The 21,641-nt window shown below is 40.9% G+C and overlaps 1 long non-coding RNA gene across 1 annotated transcript in view; it reads left to right on the top strand.

Annotated features, from left to right (window-relative positions):
* The window catches only part of LOC125180650 (uncharacterized), a 112,206-nt gene that overhangs the window by 62,973 nt on the left and 27,592 nt on the right, over nucleotides 1-21,641 (top strand). The window contains exon 2 of the long non-coding RNA XR_007159408.2: nucleotides 20,255-20,336. This is a non-coding gene — a long non-coding RNA (uncharacterized lncRNA). The remainder of the gene's footprint in view (nucleotides 1-20,254; nucleotides 20,337-21,641) is intronic.

Raw genomic sequence — 21,641 nt, 5'->3', positions numbered from 1 at the left:
GATGTTTTGGACCGTGCCAGTAGAAAATGTACAGCAGTAGCAGCCGAAATCTCAAGGTAGACAAGCCCTGCCACATCGCTTGGTTATCAGTGTGATTGAAAGGAGTGTGTGTGGGGGGTCATGCTGTCATAGTGCCTTATATCAAAATATTGTCAATGTGAAACGTGAGTTCAGAGCACAAATGTGACATTTGTCGTCTGCTGTTTCTCTGGGAATACAGTCCTGACATAGTGGTTTTGCTCCCTGACACACACAAAAGTACTGCTAGCAGGAAACATGTGCCTTGGTAGCCCCAAATGCTTCCTCAGCTGGGGCGTGCAAGAGGATTAGCTATCGGACTGCTGTTAACCTACTGTCTTTTTAATCCTAACCTGAAGTTATTTTTCATATACACAGTAAATCACTTTCCTGAGGCTCTTTTGCATTATTACATATACCGAAGAATCTGTACTTTCCTGCCTGTATGGTGATGGTGTGCACAATCATTTGAATTTGATCCAAGGATTTCAAGCTCTGTTTTTTATATCTTTTATTTCTACAAGTCAATATATCTTTCAATATATCTGCAAAATACCTTTCTCCATCCTCAAGGGGGGAAATGGATCACTTAGCTCTGGATAAAGTCTTGTTTTTACATTTGCTGGTGCTCAGAATGCGTTCATACCAGCGTATACGTTCATCTCGTCATAGCAAACTGCTTATCTCAGTGTTTGACCACTGAATACTCACCACTTTACAATGCAGCTGTGATCAAAACTCCCAAGATTTCACATTAAAGCAAGGGCATAACCGTGTGTAAAATGGTTTGGCACGTTTCCACGAGCACATTACTCTAACGCCTTTGAACAGAAACTGCTGGCCATGTGTTTTACTAGTGGAAAACAATTCTCTGAAATTCATTAGCTTGCATGCTCAGCCCCTGTGCTGAACTGATGGTCTCCTTCATTCATATGAGCAGTGTAAAAAGAGAGCAGCAGAAGACAGTAAAATCAGCCAGACAAAAAAAAAAAAAAAAAAGAGGGGGAAGTGGGGGTTGAGGGGCTGGGGTAGATGCTCCAGTTCTGTCACTTAATAAAGCTCAGATATCCAAAGATGAAGAGAAAGGGTGCACGAGTTTTTTACGGTCTTTGGGGAATTTTGCTGTCATTTACCAAGAGATTTTGTAGGCTTTATGTTCACAAACATTCATCTGGTCACTGAAACGCACGTACACACTTTGGCAATGTGTAAATGACATTATATACACCTTCTGCTGAGATTTTTGGGTGCTGTCTTTAAAAAACATTAGCAGTAGCCATATGCAATACTAACTGCAGTGCTGCCTAAAAATTATAGACTCTATGGTATACTGTTATTTGATTTTCTTACTTTCTACAAAAAAAATGTCAAACATAGGCTTAATCTTGTAATTAAACAGAAACAAAATATAGTCCTTGATTGCAGCTTTAGAAAGGTAAATAGGAGCATATTATTTAAGATTAAGCCCATAGACAATAGAACTTCATAAAAATGTCATTCTTCGTTAAATATTGGAAATAATTTTGAAATCTCCTTGGTGATTCTCATTGATTGTTATATATTACACATTAGTGGAACTGACAGTGCATAATTGCTTGATGTCTCTTCCATTAACACTACAATAAGAACCATACTCCTTAAATCACACTTTCTCTCATTTCATGGATCTGGTAAAATGCTAACACGTTTAACAGGATGAAACAGATTTTATTTATAATTCTATAGATAAATAGATTGTTATTCCAAAAACCTGGCATGTTAAGAAATAATGGGATCTTTTCTGTAGGTATTTTAACCATTTATAGAGGAAACTTAATACTCTGGAACTCTTGAAGAAGACACCAAAAGGAGTTATTCTGTATTAAATCCTCTAGGATTTTTCTGGAAGCTATTTGAACTATTAGGATTTATTTTAGTCTTTTGCTAATACAAAGAAAAACAGTAATGCAGATTTGAGGGTAATCTTCCTCTGAATGCTATCTATAGTCCCAAATTCAGCGAAGTATTTTAACATATGTCCATTCCTGTAACCAATATCATTTCAACCAGTGCTTTACCTATCCCATTTAGACACATATATTCCATATGCAATTCATATTCTCTGGCACCACAGAGATGCACACATTCTTGCATCCACTTTGATTAAGCCATCCCTCTCCAAGAGGGAGGGCTCCACAATTTAAGAACATTGAAATGAATGCTAGTTGCTATGACTGCAGCTTGGAAAAAAAAAAAAACCTGTCCTAGTAGCATGGGGCTTGACTTTCCATCCCAGTGTCAGAGGGAATGCTCTCATATGTAAAATTAAACATGTGTCTGTCTTTGTAATGTGTTTGAAAGGTACTTGTATTGAATGTTTTTCGCAGAGGGGTAGTCCGGCAAAGTCAGGCAGACTTTCTTTGTCTGAATGTATTCCGCAGCCATTACACCTCACAATTCTCTCAAGCAGCTGCCTTCCCTCCTCAACTGTTTGGCTCTACTGAATATTACTGGTTTGTCTTTTGGGCACTTATGCTTAGCACTGGGTGAATTCATTCTTATTATTATTTACAAAAGCAGCCTTTTATATTTTACCATCATCATAAGTAAAACAAATCATCTACATTTCCATAACTTAAAACCACTGTCCTTAATGCTCATTTTTCACTCTGTGTTTGTTTAGGGTTTTGTTGACATTTTGCATGTTCAGGCTCTTTTTGGCAAGAAGAATGATGTATGTCCTGCATACTTGGGACAGTGGCTGGCTGAAAGCAATTTGGCAATAACCACATGGTTCTGATTCCAGCTTAAAACCCTACAAGAACTCTCTTTTTTACCCATCAGTTATATTTCTTTAAACTGTACCAATGGAATTAGCACAAATACAAAGACCTGTAGTCAGATCTCGCACAATGTGCAATTGTAGTGGCACTTCTAAAGCTGGCTCTGTTACCATGGTTTATAACTTGCAAGGTCTTCCCCGCAAAGAGGAATGGATGTAGGCTGAAACCCTTACTTTATTTTGAGCATGTATATTCATTTAGATATTTTGCTGTGAAAATACAAGAGAGGAGAGCTTTTCAGGACCAACTACACTGAAATCAAAGATAATGCTTTAAACTACTCATGCAAAGCTCAGGATCACACTTTGCCAAGGCTATGAAGCTGTCTGTGCAACTAGAGCATCTGAGCATTGAAGGAAGACAATTGCGCATATAATTTACTTATATTTGTGAAAAATTATTTGTGTTCATAGCTGTTATAGCCATTCTTCTGTCATTTTTCATACTGGAATGGCCTTGCAAGCTGGGGTTTTGCTATACTGATGCAAAGGTTGTGAATAATAATTTAATATGTAGATATATCCATTTTATTTGCCATTGATAAATTATCTTACATTCCCTTTTCATTAGATTCCTGTATTGCAGGGTATTTTTAATGGAATGACAAGAGTGAGACTTTACCACGTGTCAGTACAGGTAACACAACCGCCTTCCTGCTTGTATCAGAGTCTTGAAAGGTGATCAGGGCTTTACAGGAATGAGCTTCTGTGGAACCAAAACCTGCCAGTTTTGTGTCATCTTGTGTCATTTGAAAGAAATCTAGCTGGTGTCAGAAAGGGAATGTGGTGTTCATTGGCTCATATATATGAGAAAATGTATTGTGTTCTCCTGAACTGGAAAACTTGTGTTGGGTGCATCTGTCCTGCATTCCCTTCTACCCAAACATGTGGAGTATTATAAGATGAAATGAAGGAAGCTGCAGTCCAATGAATTTCTTCAGTGAGTGAGCTTAATGTGCTTTGAATTAGGTCCTGTGGAAGTCATAATGTAGATGGCAGCGGGTCTTTTGTGATGTTTGCTGTTTGATAACAAAAACTGCAGCTCACTTTGCAGACAAAACACAAGACTCTGAACCAGTCTGCAACCTGTTTTGGATAATCTGGTATCTACATTTTCAGACATCCATTTTATTTGTTCAAAAACTACACCTGAGTGCGGGTGCTGTGGCGTTGACATAAAACTATATCTACATGGGTGAGTGACATGGATGAGCAGACTGAAGTGGTCGGGGCAAAGGCTCCTAGAGCTACATCACCAGCAAGCTGTGGGCTTCTGCTCTAGGCCACACCGTGCAACTGTGGCTCGTGGCAGCCCACAGGGGTGCTGAGGTGCCCCGTTGTGTCCCAGGTGTGCAGCCAGTGCAGAGCACACACACAGCACCACCTGCACGGCCCCTGCTCCCCACCTCCCAGCTCAGTCCCTGTACCATGCACAGGCATCCTTGCAGGATTCGCAGCAGCGCTGTGCTGCTGCTGCTCCCAGCTGAAGAGCTGCTGTCAGTATGACCTGGAATGAATTGTAATCAGATCCCCTTTAGAAACAAATGAAAAGGATTTTATGTCAGAAGGACTTCCGTCTCCCTTTTTGATTTGATAGAGAGCTTTTCCCAAATGCAAGGAGCCAATTGGAATTAATTGTATATCATTTACAGAGAAACTGAGCATCTTGAGGCTGGAACCATGAATTCCTTTGAGTGTGGAAATGCTTAGTACATCATAGGTCTAACAGGAAACAAAACAAAACAAAAGTATTGATTATGATGGGAGAAATGTCCCCAGAGCGTGCCTGCATCATTCTGCTCCCACAAGCCATTTAGATGAAAGAGAGGTAACAAAGAGCAAACAGATGTTTTCCAGAATGATTAAAAAGCTCAGCTACTCTCCACTTCTTCATTCATGTCTCACAAACATTTCTTCTTAACATCTATCATAACACGTTTACGGGGACTGTGTTAGCCTTCCTGATCATCCCTTTTTCCCCGTTTACTTCAGTCTATTAAAAATTGCAGCCAATTGTATCTAGCTCCCTGCTGTATATACAGGATGCCTCTTGCCTCTGCAAACTTCCCCTTTATTAACAGACAAACTTGAACTCATCATTTTCCTGTCAGCTTAGTAAAAATGGTTGCTAACCCTGAAGACCTCTGGTAGGTTTCTCAACTTGGCAATCACAGTAAGCAAAATACAAATGGCTTTAAACCAGGGCCCAGAAGAGCTTCAGCTGCTCTTTTACAGCAGATCAGTGTCAAAGGGCCAGAGCAGGATTAGGCATCGTATGTCTCGTACTGTGGCTTGTGCAGAACGGTACTGCAGTCTCTGGACACAGAACATGCTCTAGTCTTGTTATTTTCAATTTAGAGTGCTCAACGTCTTTCGTGGGAGGGTAAGGATTCCCCCTTTGTCTTCTTTTGAAGCCTTTGCTTTTAAGTGTTTTCTGTCCAACAGAAGCCTCAGACAAGCCAGCGGAATGTGCTCTGTAAAGCCCAGCAGTTGCCCAAGGAGTTGCCACTGCACAGCAATAATGAGACCTCAAGTTCAGAAACTCAAAAGCGAGTGTTTCCAGTTGCAAAGAATTGCAGTCCTGGCACTTGGCCACAAGCCTGTTCTCGAGCTGTTTTCATTTGTGCTGAATGTCAAAAGAATATGAGGATGTTTATTCCATTTTTTTGTTTTGTTTTGTTTTGTTTTTCCTGAGTGAGCAAGTCCTGCCTGTGGGGCTTCATTTACTTTAAGTACATCTTTACTTTTTATTCTATAATTAGCGGAGAAGGGGTTTGTTAGTAAAAGAGGGGAAAGAAGAAAGGACTGAGCAGTGCAGCATTCGCATGGATTAGAGATTTACTTTGGCAAAGGTCTTCAGCATGATGTGTACTTGCATCACAGGTGTTTTCCCAAAGCATCTCGTCTGCCCAGACTAGATGTAATGGCAACAACTCATCTGCATGCTCCATCCTGCTGGAGTTGGGCCAATATTTTCCTTAAACACAAAATAACTCTAAATTAATAAATATTTAAAAGGCTGCACTCTCTAATGTTTTTAATTACAAAAGCGATTCAGGGTTATCCTTATTTAAGCTGTCAGAGTTCATTCTGTCACCGCAGAAGACATAATCTTGAAGCCCAAGTGAAAGGCAGAGAAGACCCAGGGTGTGCTTGGAGCTTTCAGTTGAGTCACTTTTATCCTTAGCTTCTTGCCTGCAGAAGAGTGACTGAGCTCCTGCCTCCCTCCCATCCTTTTTAGATCAGATCTGCTGGGAGCGAGATCTTCTGGGCTGGGGAGCATCGTTGACGGCTGTTGGCCAATGTTCATGTCGTTTGGGTCTGAGTGACCACTTCAATAGTTATCATAGATGGACAGGTTAACAAACAACGTGTAAAGCTGAGAACCCTAACAGGCTTGTCTTATTGCTGTGAAAGTCTCTGAAATCCTTGAATGCACGTTTCCCTGGAAACTTGTATCATGCTGGGAATACTACCTCTGATCTGTAGAGGTACAATTGTACTGATACGGGGCGGTGCAATAACTGAATGTAGCTGAAACAAGCACTGTTTGATTGGCGTGTTGCTCTGAAGTCTGGAAGCAAAGTCAAGCAGACTTTGTAAAAGCCTGAGACGTTGGTGACTGCTTTCTGAATCTGTTCCAGAAATTACATCAGTCACCAGTACATGCTTATGCATATGAGTTTAATTTGATTAGAGCTGATGAACTGGTTTAGTGATGGTGACATAGTTTATGAATTACTTGCAAATCATAATCTGATGTTGAAACAATCTTGTATGAGTACCAGGGTGTTTTCTCTGTGAAATGTTCACAGCTCAGTATCTTCAATTAATCTGTTTACTGCCATGGGAGAGGTGATTCGAGGCATCACCCGGGAGAAACAACGCACGAAGTCACAACAGCCATCAGTAGCTGAGACTGAGACAGAGAATGCTTTTGTAGAAAGTCAGTATCAATACTTACAAGGGTTTGGATTTTTTATGATTATCATCATCATGCTGTGGGCCTTGAAGTGGATATGAGACAACTAAAAAGAATTACTATCACCATCTTCACTATTTAGTATGCATTCATCTATAGCAAGCTCATCTAAACAAGACAGAAAGCAGAGGTATGATGTGGCAGGCATTTAACACAAGTGTTCGTGGCAATTTTTGCAGGGGGTGATGGGAAGATGCCGATATTAGATGAAAGATTTGATTTGCCCCATAGAAACTCTGCTGTTGGATGTTGGCTACACAATGCCAACTCTGCCAGCAGCTGCGTGCCCCATCCTGCAGTGAGCCAAGAGCAGCCCGCTCGGGGATGGTTGCGCTGTGCTGCTCTAGCCAGGGCGCTCTCACGGCAGCAGAGCTGGGGTTAATCCAGCTGAGCAGATCATGGCCATGCTTTGTGGTCTATGAAAGTCATTTTGAGTCCCCATGCTCTGTTTTTAATGAACTTAGAAATCTGTACAATTAATTAGGACCTGAAACTGCAAATAGCATGTGAAATTTTACCCTATGAAGTTTTCCTGCTGGCTTTGGGGGGATGGTTTTCTAGGAAAGATGATAGCAGTGCACATGCTTATGTTGTTAGGACCTTTACCCTTCAATGAATAATGCATGGCTGCCCTGTAGTGATATTAAATTTCATGTCATTTCTTGTTCAGTGTGTTTCAGATAACACATAATTGCAGCGTTGAGGGGAAACAATGGTTTGCTGTTTGCGTCAGCCCTTTGAATTCTGTCTTGCAACCCTAAAAAAAAGTGAGGTTTGTAGGTAAGCAGGGGAGTGAAATGGCAGACTAGGCTCCTTCCCATGCATGCCACGATGATGTTCTGTATGCTCCTGAGGCACTGGCAGTTAAGTCAGTAATTGTCCCACACCAGTCTTAGAGGCTGGGTGATGTGGTTAGGAGCGCTGCTTGTGCAAGGAGAGGTTGGAAGGTGCACTCGAGAGTTCCTGATTGGACAGCATGAGTCGGTCTTGAAATTTAAAGATAAGAGAAAAAGAGAGAACAGGTCAATAAGCATTTGTTTCACTTTCAAGTGACAAAGAGTAGCAACTCTATGTCAGGAAAGTGCAATAAATTCTCCTGAAATACTACAGGGTGTCAATCGAAAGCATCTAGCATCTGGGAGGACAAGGCAGCTGTGGGAGCTCTTCCTGACAGATATGAAACAAGAGTTGGCAACATAAGGTCTGTGTGCAGTCATCAGCTTAGCTGCTGCTGGGGAAATAGCCTCTACACTTTGGCATCTGGGCCCTGGGGTTGCTGGCCAAGAGTAAGACAATTTACCGCTGGAGTGGGGCTGCTTGCCAGACGGATAAGCCCCTCCAAACTGAGCTCAGACTTTCTGACGTCTCCCACTTCTGCCTGTGCTTAGCTAAGAGCTGTGGCTGGGACCTTGTTGAAGGACCCCGTGGTAGGAAATCGAATGCAGTGAGTGTAGCTGGTGCCTGAGCTGGGGCATGCAACGTCCCAGCGTTAGCTCAACCTGGCTCCTGCGACAGGGTCTTAGAGCTAGTATGTGCAGCACCTGCAGCACCTTCTGTGCTGCTGTGCACCTATCCCTAACGTTAGGCTGCCCAACCTGCAAGGCTATTGAAGCCATAATATATTCACTCTAATATTGGGAATAATATATTATTGTAATGGGGCCTTAATCTATTATACATACACGTGTGTGTTCGTGTGTATGTATACGTATATATATATATAAGTGTTGGGATTACTACACGTTTCACAATTATTATCTGTTAGGATCATTCTGCAGAACAAGGAGGAAAGCAAACACAAGCCATCTCCCTTTCAAAAAAAAAAAAAAGTGCTCCAGAGTGGAACAGATTAATATAACATTTGTTTCTAAAGCTCTATCTTGCTTGAAGAAAGAATGCAAAACCAAAGGCATCATACTTTTCTTCTTTCCAGGACACTCCTGGGATTTCAGTTTGTGGTAAGGCTATTATAACCCTGAGGCTTAAATCCCAAAGCCACTAATATTCTTTGGTCTGCCCTGCAGCTATAGTGTCCCAGTGGGTGGCTATCACTTTGCAACCGAGAGTTAGAGCGGTATGGCTTCTCCTCTTATTCCTGGCTTTTATGTATGACTTCTCCTATTATTCTTGTCATTTCTGAAAGCAGCAGGTAGTGAACTCCACCTCATGAGCTAGGATTTGGATCAGAGCACGCATTTTAACTCTGAGCACTGCTGGAAGCTTGTAAAGCATGCTTCTGTAAACCTGTGCTCGTTTGTAATCTACATCAAGGGGCACCTCTACTACTTCTTTGCATACTGAAAACTTGTAATAGCATCATGCCAACAGTTCTTGCTTTGGGTCCCTCTCTTTCCCGAGAGAAAGAAAGAAGGGACAAGTCTGAGGAGGCGAGCCTTTGGGTAGGAGCTGTTCTCCCCCTGCCCATGGACCCGATGGTGGGGGGGACAGCCCTGTCCAGGAGCCCTGGGCTGATGTCGCTTCAGTGCCAACTCACCGGTACTTTGTGCTTTATTGCCAGATGCTCCTTTTCTGGCACCAGTCTGTCTGCTGAGGGACCACAGGCTAAGACCAGAAATAAAACCTCGTTTCTTCACTTTGGGCTGATGCCCAGCTCCCTGCTGCCTGTGCCAGCAGCGCCGACCTGGGGCAGGTGAGCTAAACCAGCCACTGGCACTCTGCAGTCTGAACAAGTGAGCGAGCAGTTTGGTGCTCAGGGCTTCCATTTTGCCTTGAGCTGCAAGTTTTCACAGTTTGTGTGCAATTTACTTGCTTCAGAACAAGTTTCAAGTGAAACTGATTTAATTGCAGGTAAATCTACAGCTGGCAAATTGAGATTTCTCAGCAGCCAGCCTCCGAGGTTGCTGCATCATCATGAGGAATAAATTATCTTGCAGGCTAATAACAAATTCAGGGCTCTACTGGCATATTTCTTCTAATAATTAAAACAGGGGAGCGCTAGAGACAGTTTTTAAATTGTACTCACCCTTGGCTGTAATGGAAAGCAAATACCCTTCAACCTGATACCAAAAGGTGTAGAACCAAGGTGAGTTGTCAGGGCTTTATGCATGAGGCACTCAATATGTAACTGCGCGCGAAAAGAAGGCATATATCTGCACTTGTGTTTTCAGGATAAAACCCTCATGTTCTGGAACCATACTCTGGCATACCTACATGCTGTTATTTTGACTGTTCTGTACAGAACTGAGGACCTGGGTCCAAGTGAAACTTGACCCACTATATTAAATTGGTCTGTATCATTCTCCAATTAGATATTTAAAAAAGGCAACAGATATCATGCCAGGCATTTGATCTTCTGCAAATACTGCGGAGTTGTGCAACAGAAGGAAACAATATTTGAAGATTGAAGCCTGATGGAGAGGAACAAAACAAAATAAAATTAAAGCTATTTCATGTGATTTCTTTATAGCAAACTTTGCAATACCATTGCTCTCACTGCCAGTCACGGTCTTCCTCTAAAGCTCTTACAAGCTGAGATAAGTTATTTTAAGTAAGAATTTACATTTGGCAGATAATACTAAACTATGATTGCATAGAAAAAGCTTCAAGCATGTTGACATTTCACACCTGCTTCTGCATCTGACTACCACAACTGGCACCACGTAGCAATGTCAATACGGAGATGTTTTGCTTCTAGACTATTCTGAGGCAAAGTTTAATAACTGTAAAATACAAATCAAGCCGTTCTCTGTTGTTGTTTTCTTTCTGTTTTCAGGAACATAAAACAAAGACTAGCTAGCATATTACCGTAGCTAACAAAGAACAGCAGATAAGAAATATTGGATCAAACTCTTTTCTTCTATCTGATGTCAGGAGCTCAGTAAGCATGGAAAATTGAATGGGATCTGTTAAAACAAATTCAGTCTTCCTTGCAGCTACCAAAAAAAGTTTTTCAAGGCTCATGAACTAAAGAGTAACCCTTCACAACTTTAACTGTAGAGCCGAAGGGTTGTAACTCACGACTGTTACTACAAGCCCCACTGCCCTCCCTCCCTGCCTTCCCCAGAACGTTAGCTTTGCTTCTCAGCACGTAATTTCCATGGCATTCTTTGGCGTCCCGAAGAATGTAAACCTTAAATACTCAGCATATGCAAGTGATTCTTTATGCTCTGCATATTTTAGAAAACTGTAACTATCAGCCATGATTGTTACAGAAAACAGAATCATTTTAAAATCATTAGCTTGCATTTTCTTTCAGCCGCTCAGGTGGCTGTATCTTACAAGTCACCAGAGTAAACAGAAAGTTTCTTATTCATAGAAGCTGTCTTCAAATTTGAAGGCAAGCCAATAAAAGAAGGAACTCCAATTTCTGTGACAGTCAAAGCTGTGTAAGTCTAAGTTTATCTGTAAACTTCCTCTCTATTTATACGAGTAATTTTTGTATTTTCTGCCAAAAAGCTGATAAATCCAGAATGGTCCTAGCTAAGTCCTCAAGGAGGACTTAAAAATAGTTGAGAGGAACTGTGGAAAAGAGGAATTTGCTAGTAGTGTAGCCCTTTTGTTGAGCTGGAGCTCTGGGTAGAGGGGAGAAATCTCCCTTGGCTGCTGTGTGCGGACAGCAGGACGAGTTGCGTGCTGGGGGCCACGGGGGAACCGGCTTAACCTTGTGCCAGAGGGATCCTTTATCACTGAAACCAGGGAAAATAAAGGTCTCTTTTGTTTTCAACTACCCACACTACCCCAGTGGAGGAAGTTTTTATGGCTAGACTGGAGGGATAAACTTTCACCCTAAAAGGGAAATTGCCATGAATCTGTCTAGGGAGAGGGAAGATGATGGAGGGTGGGTGGCTGCAGAGAAGAACGAGCCTCGTGTTCCTGCGTGCAGCACATCGGTAGCGTGGTTATTATCATTTGGAAGAGTCTGTGTTATAAACTTTTGTCTTGAGATTTTGAAACGCGTTCACACCGATGTAATCACAGCAAACTCATCTGAACTACATTATCTTAGGCTATGCATCCACGGAAAAAGGGTGTAGGAATGATTAAGTACCTAAAGGGTCTTGTGAATTATGTTTAAAATTGAAAATACTGCTTCTACATAATGACCTACGTGGTTCATTTTGCAGACATATGGCTCATTCTCCATGTGCTATATCATGAAAAATGTAGCTTGTAACAGTGCTGTAAAGCAAGATGTTTGTAATTATAAACACAAATTACTTAATTACATCAGTATTTGTTTCAAAGAAAAATAAGCGGGAGCCCTTAAAGTATCTTCTGGTTAGGGACAACAACAAGATTGTGTTTTATATCTGTATTTATAAATGTGTGCGTGTATGTGTGTATGCATGTAGTGTTCCCAGACAGCAGGATGCAGGTGGCTCTTTCTGAGTCCCAAGAGCACGATGTACATCCTGAAGGCAAGCAGATTTGAGGAGATGATTGGTACATCGGTTTTGTAAGACTGGAAAACCCTGCCAGCAGCACAATCAGTTAGTAAAAACTATCCATGAGAAACAGGTTGTTTAAAGCACAGTAACAGCTCTGCAGCTTTCATAATGACAGGTATGATTTCATGGATTTTCCACATGTCACTCTCAAACCCAAATGAGCCCATGGAGGACTGCTAACGAAAATGATCCCATTTTCCTGGAAAAGGCTGTTCCAGAAGCACTTGGTGCTGCCAACATTGGTGTCAGGAGGATCATGAAGTAGGAAACATTTATTTGTAAGCATAACCAAGCCTTACTTGCTGCAGGAGGGTTTCTTTGGGGGCTGGAAGGGTGGCAGGATAGTTCTTTGTCAGGTCACAGGCTTTGTTGTGGGATTACATGATGAGTGAAATGTGTTATGCCAAGCCTTGGGCATGCAGCACTTGAGACCGCCAGTCAAATCCACTCTTTCTCTAACAGTGATGGTGCAAAGTGCCCTGGTTTCAGCTCAGGAACAGGACAAATAAAAATGTTGCGCTCAGGAGCGGCATGGGTTGAGGGTTGTAGTGCTCCCAAGACGTCCCTGCCAGCACCATTCCCAGTGCAAGAGCTGCAGGGTTAGCCAAAATGGGCTAGAAGGTCCCAGACCTCCTGAGTCTCCAAAAAGACACCAGAAATCTCACAGGGAAGAAGACATCTGCTCTATCTCATCATCTTGAGTTGTTACAGAAGCCCCAGAGGAACTTCAGAGATTTGGCAGAAAAGGTAGATAAGATGCAGCCAGACATGTTAGGACCAGAATGCAGTGCTGGGCCCTGGAGATAGGGGAAGGATTCAGAAAGGAGATACATCATTTCTTCAGATATACTTCATCTCTCTTTTTCGTTGCATAATTCCTTAGAGAGCATTCACTGTGCTGGAAACTGTCAGTATCTCGAGGGTTAGTTGCTTTTCTCCTTTTCTTGCTGGTGAAACACACAGCCACAAGTAAAAGGTTGGGCATTCAGGTTACTCTAATAACAGCAAGTGTTTCAACCCATAGTAATGAACTTCAGTGTGAACCATTGTTTTCCGAAAGAGTCTTACTGCTTCGTGAGCTACAGGAGGATATAAATACAGGCCTTAATGGTACTTACATCCTCGTTTCAAGATTGCAGCTCAGCCAGTTAAGCACAAGATGCCCATCCTAATGAGCTGCTACAAAAATGGTTAATACGGAGCCCTAGAAGTAAAATCATTTTGATGTCTTTTTCAGTCATATTTCTGATAAAACACTTCAAGTATTTTGTATATGTAATATTGTCCCTGCACTGTTTAAGTGGGACCAGTAGACTGAAGTTAGTGAGGTGAAATCAAAGCACACAAAATTGCAGGCTAAAGTAAATCCAAGGCAGGCACTCTGTTCCTTTCCACAAAGCCAATCATTTTAATAGTGAATAAAAATATTTTCATAGTGTTATTTGTATGTCCAAATGAGGTCTGAACCTACAAGAGAAATGATGTTAGAGATTAGACTTGCCTTATTGTCAGTATTTTCTCTTTGTAGTTTTTGTAAATATCTTTTAAGGTTGGTTATTTTTAGTAGAACTCTTAAGACTGTCCCTAGGCAGAAATACCTGAACCAAACATACATCTTATACTCCATATATTTAGAATATTATATTATTATAATATAATGTATGTATTATATCAGGTCAAGAATCTCTGCAAGAAATCTAAATGTAATAAAAAGCTACTGAGCAATCAAACAGATTTTTTCTTCTATCACCAACAAATATCTTGACAAGTTTAGAGGAAAAAAAAAATCCTTTACAGAAGCAAGAACAAAAAGATCAGATTGTTTTGTATTATACTTTAAACAGACTAAGTGGACAACACATTATGTAGAAAATTTGCACTTGGTTCCTGTTGTTTGGTAATAAGGGATTCGGTGTTAGAATCGTGGCTTGACTGATCAAACAAGACCTGGAAAAGCTCCTTGGCAAAGATTACTCTAGGAACTTGGCCTGTGTACAGTGCAAATACACTACAGATGTATAAATTATTCAGGTTAGGACAGTGCTGGTCAAAACCTTCCATACTGGAGTCATGTGGGAAAGAAAGTCTAGACATCACAGATTAACTTACTTCATCTAAAATCACGCAACCTAGAAATTGCCTAAAGCCACATGTGCACAAGTACATATATAGGATTTTGTAACCAATTATGTTTACTAGATTTTCAAAGAGGGAACAACCACAGGATTTTATCAATTTGCTCTATTGGTAAAGCTTACATATAATTTTAGTTATAGTATGTACAACTTTTTAGACAACCAACAAATTAAGATAACCAGACAGAAAAAGTCTACATTTTATTATAAAAAGTAGCCTGCAAACAAGTGCAAATTGCTATGGTTCTCTATTTATTCATTTATTTTTTTTTGTAACTTCAAATAAACTTAATCAAACAAGAATCCAAATTCCTAATTATTATCACACAAGGCCAAATCAGATAATTGATTTCTCTAACAATTTTAGTCAAGGACATAGGCTTTTCTGCTGGGGAAGCAAAATCCCAGGTGGGAGGTGGGAACTCCTGAGAAATATAGGGAACTGTGTATGGACCTATGGTCATTTGTGAGAAGCAGGAAAAATTGGAGGATTGATAGTGATTTATATATAATATAAATCCATAATATATTACCTACAGGTTTCTCAAAGCTTTGGAGTTGAATCTTCTTGGCTCTGCCCCTTTTGATAGTTGTGGATAGGGAGTTTGTGAGGTTATGCAATGCCCATGCCCAGTTCAGATAGTCGGGTCCTGATTGCCTTTTTTAGACTCACGTGCTCAGTCCCAAGTGGAGACTGCAAAGGGTCCAGAGAAACCGCCAAGTAACTGAGCTGTTCAAGCATCGCAGCAGACTATGGGGAGAAGAGAGCGAGAACTGCCAAATCTTCTTGAAAGTCCTGTTTGTCTGTGCTCTGTCTGCTGAGGAAGATACTTACCTGGACAGCTGAAAACTGGCTTGCATTTGGACATTGTCTAGGAGCCACATATGGACAGCAAGGCTGAAATGGCTTGGTCAGCTGCCAGCGTCAGAGCACTATATATGGGAACTGTGCTGGCAGTAGTTCTGTTGTGAGGCAGCTATTTAGGAAGACTGCAACAATTTTTCCAGGTACCATCTCTTTGCTTCCTTCTGCCATCTCCCCCTGCCCTCGGGATGCAAATTCTCCAGTCCAGCATGCCCAACACAGTATGCGTATCAAAGGCTTCAAGCATTAAATCTAAACCTTCCTGTGTGGTCTCAGCTCTTGCAGGCTATGCTGATGTTAGTCACTGCTGTAGCCCTTTTTCTCAGAGCTTCTCTGGTGGCTTTCTTCCTCTCCAGCAAGCATATTTCAGCCAGCTGCTCCTGCTCTGGAGGGAGCCAGCATCTGCCAGGGCACTCTTCAGTGGGTACAGCCACCTGCTTAGCTGCAATAGCTTCTAAGCCTGAGTTTTGAAATTAATAGTCTGGGAGAACTAATGAGCTTTTGCTGGCCAGGCCCATGTCTTTGTTTTAGTCAATGCCTGACTGCTCCTGCTGCAGTGCACGGCCTGTTGATGGGCTGGGGAGGGGTGTCTGTATTTACCTGATTTGGCAGCTCTCTTGAGGTTGCCAATCAGTTCAGGCTGAGAGTACCATTACCGCGTCTTCCAAATGCGGTTGGTGCGAGACTTCCAAATGCAAGTTGGTGCAGACTGTGTCCAGCCCTGAGCTCCACTTCTGTTTCACTGCAAACAGAAAATCTCTCTCAGGTATGCATTACACTTTCAAAAAACTCCGTGCTACCTGAAAAATAATGTCTTTCATCCTAAAGTATGGTGTTTGCCAGTTTCCAGCTAATCTGGACTCCGCAAATATGAGTATGAAACTGTTTGCATGTCTAGACTAAAGCTACATTTTTAATTGAGAGATTTTACCAGCAGTCATGATGGCTATACCAAATTTTGACCAAACTTCTGGAACTTAAGTACACTTGATGCCTGTCTTGGGTGGCAAATGACCATAGGACAAAAAGGCAGAAGAGCAAAAGAGTATGGGGGGGGTATATACAAGGGATGGCATAGTCTGTCAGAATGCAGCAGAGACAGAGTAATTCCTCTTACTTACTCCAGTACTTTTCTGCTTTTTAATTAATAATAATCAAAAGTTCTTTCTGAAAATGTGACTCATCTCACTATACTGACCACACAAATAAGGCCACTTCTGCCATCAGTTAAATCAGATATTGCAAGTTTGTGGTATAGATCTTGATATTTTAGCTGTAATAATGTATTTTGAGGCTCAGTTTGGTTTCCTGTAAAGCCAGCCTGGGAAACAACACACTCGAGTGCACAGGGACTTTGTTCCTGGGAAAAGTCTTTAAATGTTATGAAGCTTAAATGTTTTGGTTGCTAATACATCCTTAAATTAAACGTTTGTTCAACTGGAAATGAAACATTTGTGAGAGAGTATTTCACAGAAGATACTGAATGTTTACATTTAGATTCTAAATCAGCTGAGGTAGGGAGAACCTAACTTACAAAATATCCAGAGGTGTCCCGTGTGAGGCAAGAAGGATCTGATTTTTCAGGTTCATGTACTTTCAAGATGAAGTCCAGGTTGTCAAGTTAAGCAGTTGGAAAATAAGAACTAACAGACGTCATTTTCCAGTTGGTATTCTGGCCAACTGCAACTCCCCTTCCAGGCACCTCCTGCCTACCATGCAGGCACCAGTCTGTGTGGCACTAGTTCCCCTAGAGACAATACTTGATGGGATTAACCTTCGGCATTCCTCCCCAATGCCACCCTGGTTTCCCCACGGGTCGTGGTGATGAGCACTCACGATGTGCTAGCCACAGTCATGCTGTGCTGGTCAGTTCCTGGGCTTTTCCTCTGCTCATCAAAATGGGTTGGATGAGCTCAGCGGGAACCTGGACCACACTCCCCGTCAGCCCTCTGGTTTATAGAAACCAGCTCCATATCATGGGGGATAACAGTGGCATATAATTCTTTTCATAAACTGCTCAACCTTCGTTTCTGAGCTGTTTCAGTCCTTGGCCTGTGGTGTTTTACTGGGAGAGTGTTCAAGAACTTTTCTTCTTTGATGGCTCATTTCCATCCAGTTTATGTCTATTTGCTACATGTATGTGTGTATATATAGTCATTTAGCTTAAATGGTTCTCATATGTTCCTAATGTTTAGCTCATAGTGTATTTATGGAAAGCAGCTATATTGCTTCTCAGGCTTTATTTTACTAAGCTTAATGCATCGAGTGTCTTCCAGTCCCCCATAAAACAGACTTCTCTGTTCTTGTGCACTTTGAAATAATCTTGCTTTAGTAAGAAATTACTGTTAACTCACTTCAAGATAAACTCCAACTAATACTTTAACAATCACACTAATACTTCTTTGTTTCTGTCCAAAATACCTTGGTCGAAATACACTAGGCTCCACACTGGTTCTTCCACAGCTGCATTAGAGTGGTTTAGTTATCCTGTGATCGAGTAATACTCAAAGTATTTTCTCTCCTTCTGCCATTTATTTTGCCGAGTTCCAAGCTCAAGGCAGAAATTCTTGCTCTCGGTTCCAGAGTACTTGTTTTTGCCAAATTTCATCTTATTTCTGTTACAGTTTGCAAGTGATAAATTCTTCTTGATCCACTCTGTATTGAGTATGCCTTCCAGTTTTATGGCACTACCATATTTTGTTAATATCCTTGATGTTTTTGTACCAAAATCACTAACAAAAATATTAGTTCCAAGAGCAGTTCCTGAAGAACTCAATAACTTCTTCAAAAACTTCTTGTTCAAGTTGGATATCCTTAGCTTATTACAATACAAGTACCAGTGGATCTGCTACCACCCCTTAGCAACTCTTAAATGTTTCTGGAAAGAGAGACTTGTCTAGAGTTACATAAGGTTTGTGGATGACTCCAACGTAACTAAGATTTTACCCCTAAAAGCATTTCCTTAAAACAACAAATAAAAAAAAATCCTATCAATGCAGTACTTTTTTTTTTTTTTGAGACAATTGAGACAGTATAATGCTGAAGCCATGAAGAACATCATTCACCAACCAAATGTTATTTGTAGTTGAAATCTGCCATCCTTCTAAGTATGTTTAGATCCTCCAATACTTAATCCTTTCATCATGACTCTCAAAACTTTCCCCAACTCTGCTTAGTGCATGCAAGAGATATGTCAAGGACCATGAAGAATTAGTGTTTTGATAATCTCAGTTGCGTTTGAATTTCAGTTTTCAGGTCCATTGAAACTTATAACTTAGCCTAAAATTCAAAGAATATGAATTCATGAGCTGCTTTCAACTGCTTGACTGACAATGCAGTGTGCATTCTCCCTCTTCTTTTCATTGCAAACCAAAATGCGTGGTAAAAGGAAGGGGGTTTGACATAAGTCTTTCTTCACACTTTAAATAAGCTAGTCGTGCTACCTCCTGCCAAAATGAGAGGGTCACAGCAAAGAACTTTGCCAAAACTGATCTGCATCATCTTAGGACAGAGGGAGTGGATGAAGCGTATCAGTGCTTCATATATCTTCTATCTTTATAGAAAATAATTGTATAGAATAATCAATAAATCAAAAAAAAAAAAAAGGAACTTTAGTTTTTATCAGAAAATAGTTAATGTACTTTAGAGTATTAAAGGCATATGCCAGTCTAACTAAATGGGTCTGAAAATGACCTACCTCAAATCTGAAATGTTATCTCCACCTTTAAAGAATGCAATAATATGTGAGTTAATTCTAAGGGGTGAGCTGTCCTTAAAAATCATTTTAATTACAATTCTTTACTTAAATTTTGGTTGTGATCTTGTTGCCTGGCAAGTTAGTGTTAGACAAAAACTTTTTTTTGTGTAAGTTCAAAGATGTACATGCAAGCTAGTGTTTTCTGATAATGTGCATTGCTTTGATGGTAACTGGCAGCCAGTACTTGCACAGATTTGGGATCGTGGAATAGTCATTGCCGGCACCAAAAGATGTGTTTGTAAACCACAAGATCTCCATATTATAGTTTCTCTTATTTCTTTTTCATATTCTAGATGGCTATTAGAAAAGCTGTAATCAAAGGATGAAATACAGTATAGCAGTCTTATCTTAGAAATGTAAACATACTTGATAGTATTTAGTATAATATGATATTCAAGAAACAATTTATTTGTATGAGTATTGGATTCTTAGGAGGAAGTTTGCCCTGTGTAGAAGACCAGCATAAATGTTAGGCAACGCTTGAGTGCCATTTTGGCCTTAGAAATGGAAACTTAATTGGTGTCCAGTCCTTGGGTACCCAGGGAGAGGTCTGGGCACTGGGAGCAGAGCCAGAACATGGATATGCTTTAAGCGGAGCTCTGGGAACTGACCAAAAAACAGTCTGCCTTTGAAGAGTGCTCTCTTCATAGAGCTAGATACTTTCTTATGTGAGAGGTGATTTAATAAATTCTGATCTCCTGTAAAATAGTTCATAATATATTTTGAGGTGTCTGTCTTTCTTAGCTGTATCTTGCAAAAGAAGGTGTACAGTCAGGTTAAGGAAAAGATTACACATCTCGGCCCCTCTAGCAGCAAAGGGCCAGCCTCAGAGATGAGAAAGTCCCTTCTGGAGCAACCTGAGAAGCCAGGTTTCAAGCCCGTGGAAAAGTTTTCCTCGTGTTTAGCTTGAGTTAAATCAAACCGAGTCCAATTATGTTTTTAACAAGGCAGATCTTCCAGCTGCTCACTGGAGTACTCATTCTTGTCTGTGTTGTTGCTAGTGAGTAAGAGTTGTTTGTAGTGTCTGCATCTCAATTGGGAATGCATCCTCCTAGCTCAGGGGAACAGCTCTTCTGGGATCCAGGAACCCCTACCTTGGTGTCAGTGAAAACTTCCTGAAACTGATACACTCCAACAAAGCATAGCTAAACAGTCTTTTACCGGATACTTTTGTTTGATTCTTTTCCTGTGTTCACGTTTGTGTCTGAATTCCCTATGGCTAGTCACCACAATGTTGTTTTAATTGTTACTCTCTATTCGAATTGCAGTTACATCCAGGAGACTCAACTGTGTCCATAAGCTCAGATACCACTAGAGATGGTCTCTGTGCCAGGAACTGGACCCCATAAGGTGAGACCTTTGTAATATCTGATCAAGATATATATAATCCCATGTGGTTTTCTAATACCTTGCTGCCAATAACCTAAATTTTAACGTCAGGTCATGAGTTCAAAAGCATGAGATAAACTGTGTTCCTACAGTGATTTGTTCAAAAAGGTGCTAAGGAGCACCCACAAGCTCTCAAAATATAAAATACACAAAATGAAGTGGCCTGCATGCAGGTATAGAGTAAATCAATGGCAGAGCCAGGAAAACATCAGGTTAGGGAAAATTGAGGGATTCCTAAATCATGTTGCCTCTACCACTTGCCGTGATCAGGCAGAACAGGTGAAGTTCTTTCTCACCTGCAAACCCCTGCAAGGTCGAGTGAGGGAGACATCCACTCAGTAAATTATGATAGTGTAAGTATCAAGGAAGATAAACAACCGATTGTCCTATGCAGTACGTTTTGGTAGTCGGGGAAAAAGCGTAGTCTTTCATCACCAAAACTGGTACACGTTGGTGACAGTGCACAGCTCAGAATTGTGGGAATGCAAGATTTTCATTCTTAAATAAGGAAGAAAGGTAGGAAGGAAAACTTATGCACATGACTGTTATCTGGGGAAATATTTCACTATAATCTAATCTAGGACTACAAAAAGAAAAAGAAAAAAAGTGTCTGTGATGGCTCAGAGTGATAACAGATTTTGGCCCCTAGGCCATCTCTCCCCCTGGGCTTTGCAGAGCTGCGTGGCCTCCAGTCCCAGTGCTGCTTAAGTGAGCTTAGAGGAAGAGAAGAGATAATGCCGTAATTTTCCAATTCTTTTTAATTTACCTTCTGTTAACTTGTAGGGATAAGTGCTTTTGTAAGCAAAGGTGTATAGGGAGATGTACATTCAAGCTAAGAACGTGCATAAAGGCCAGGAACTAGGCTGTATGCTCTTCTTAGCATCAAGCAAGATGCCTTGATTTCATCACATGGCATCTGTTTTATCTCTTCTCCGCTATTAGTTTGCTACAGCAGCCAATGCGAAGATGAAAATGATACATGTCACTGCAACTTCAGTTATGAGTAGTATATAGCGATTAGTATTATCATTTTGCAAAATCCTTTTCATGGGCCTTTTCATGATGTGGAAACTGGTCTTGGAGCAGATCTGCCTAAAGCTAGTGCGCCGTTGGCAAAGCTTTCACCACCTGAAGGGCTGCCACTAAATCACTCATCTACATTAAAAGCCATTGACATCTTTGAGATAATGTTTTCTTTCTGTCTGGTTTTTCATAAAATAAAAAGCTTAGCCATGGCATGTTAGAAATACAATGAATGCAATTTAG

The sequence above is a fragment of the Anser cygnoides genome, chromosome 5 (assembly GCF_040182565.1).
Source record: "Anser cygnoides isolate HZ-2024a breed goose chromosome 5, Taihu_goose_T2T_genome, whole genome shotgun sequence".
Lineage (NCBI taxonomy): Eukaryota > Metazoa > Chordata > Aves > Anseriformes > Anatidae > Anser > Anser cygnoides.
The sequence above is the reverse complement of the archived record's forward strand: the minus strand, read 5'-3'. Positions and strand labels throughout refer to the sequence as shown.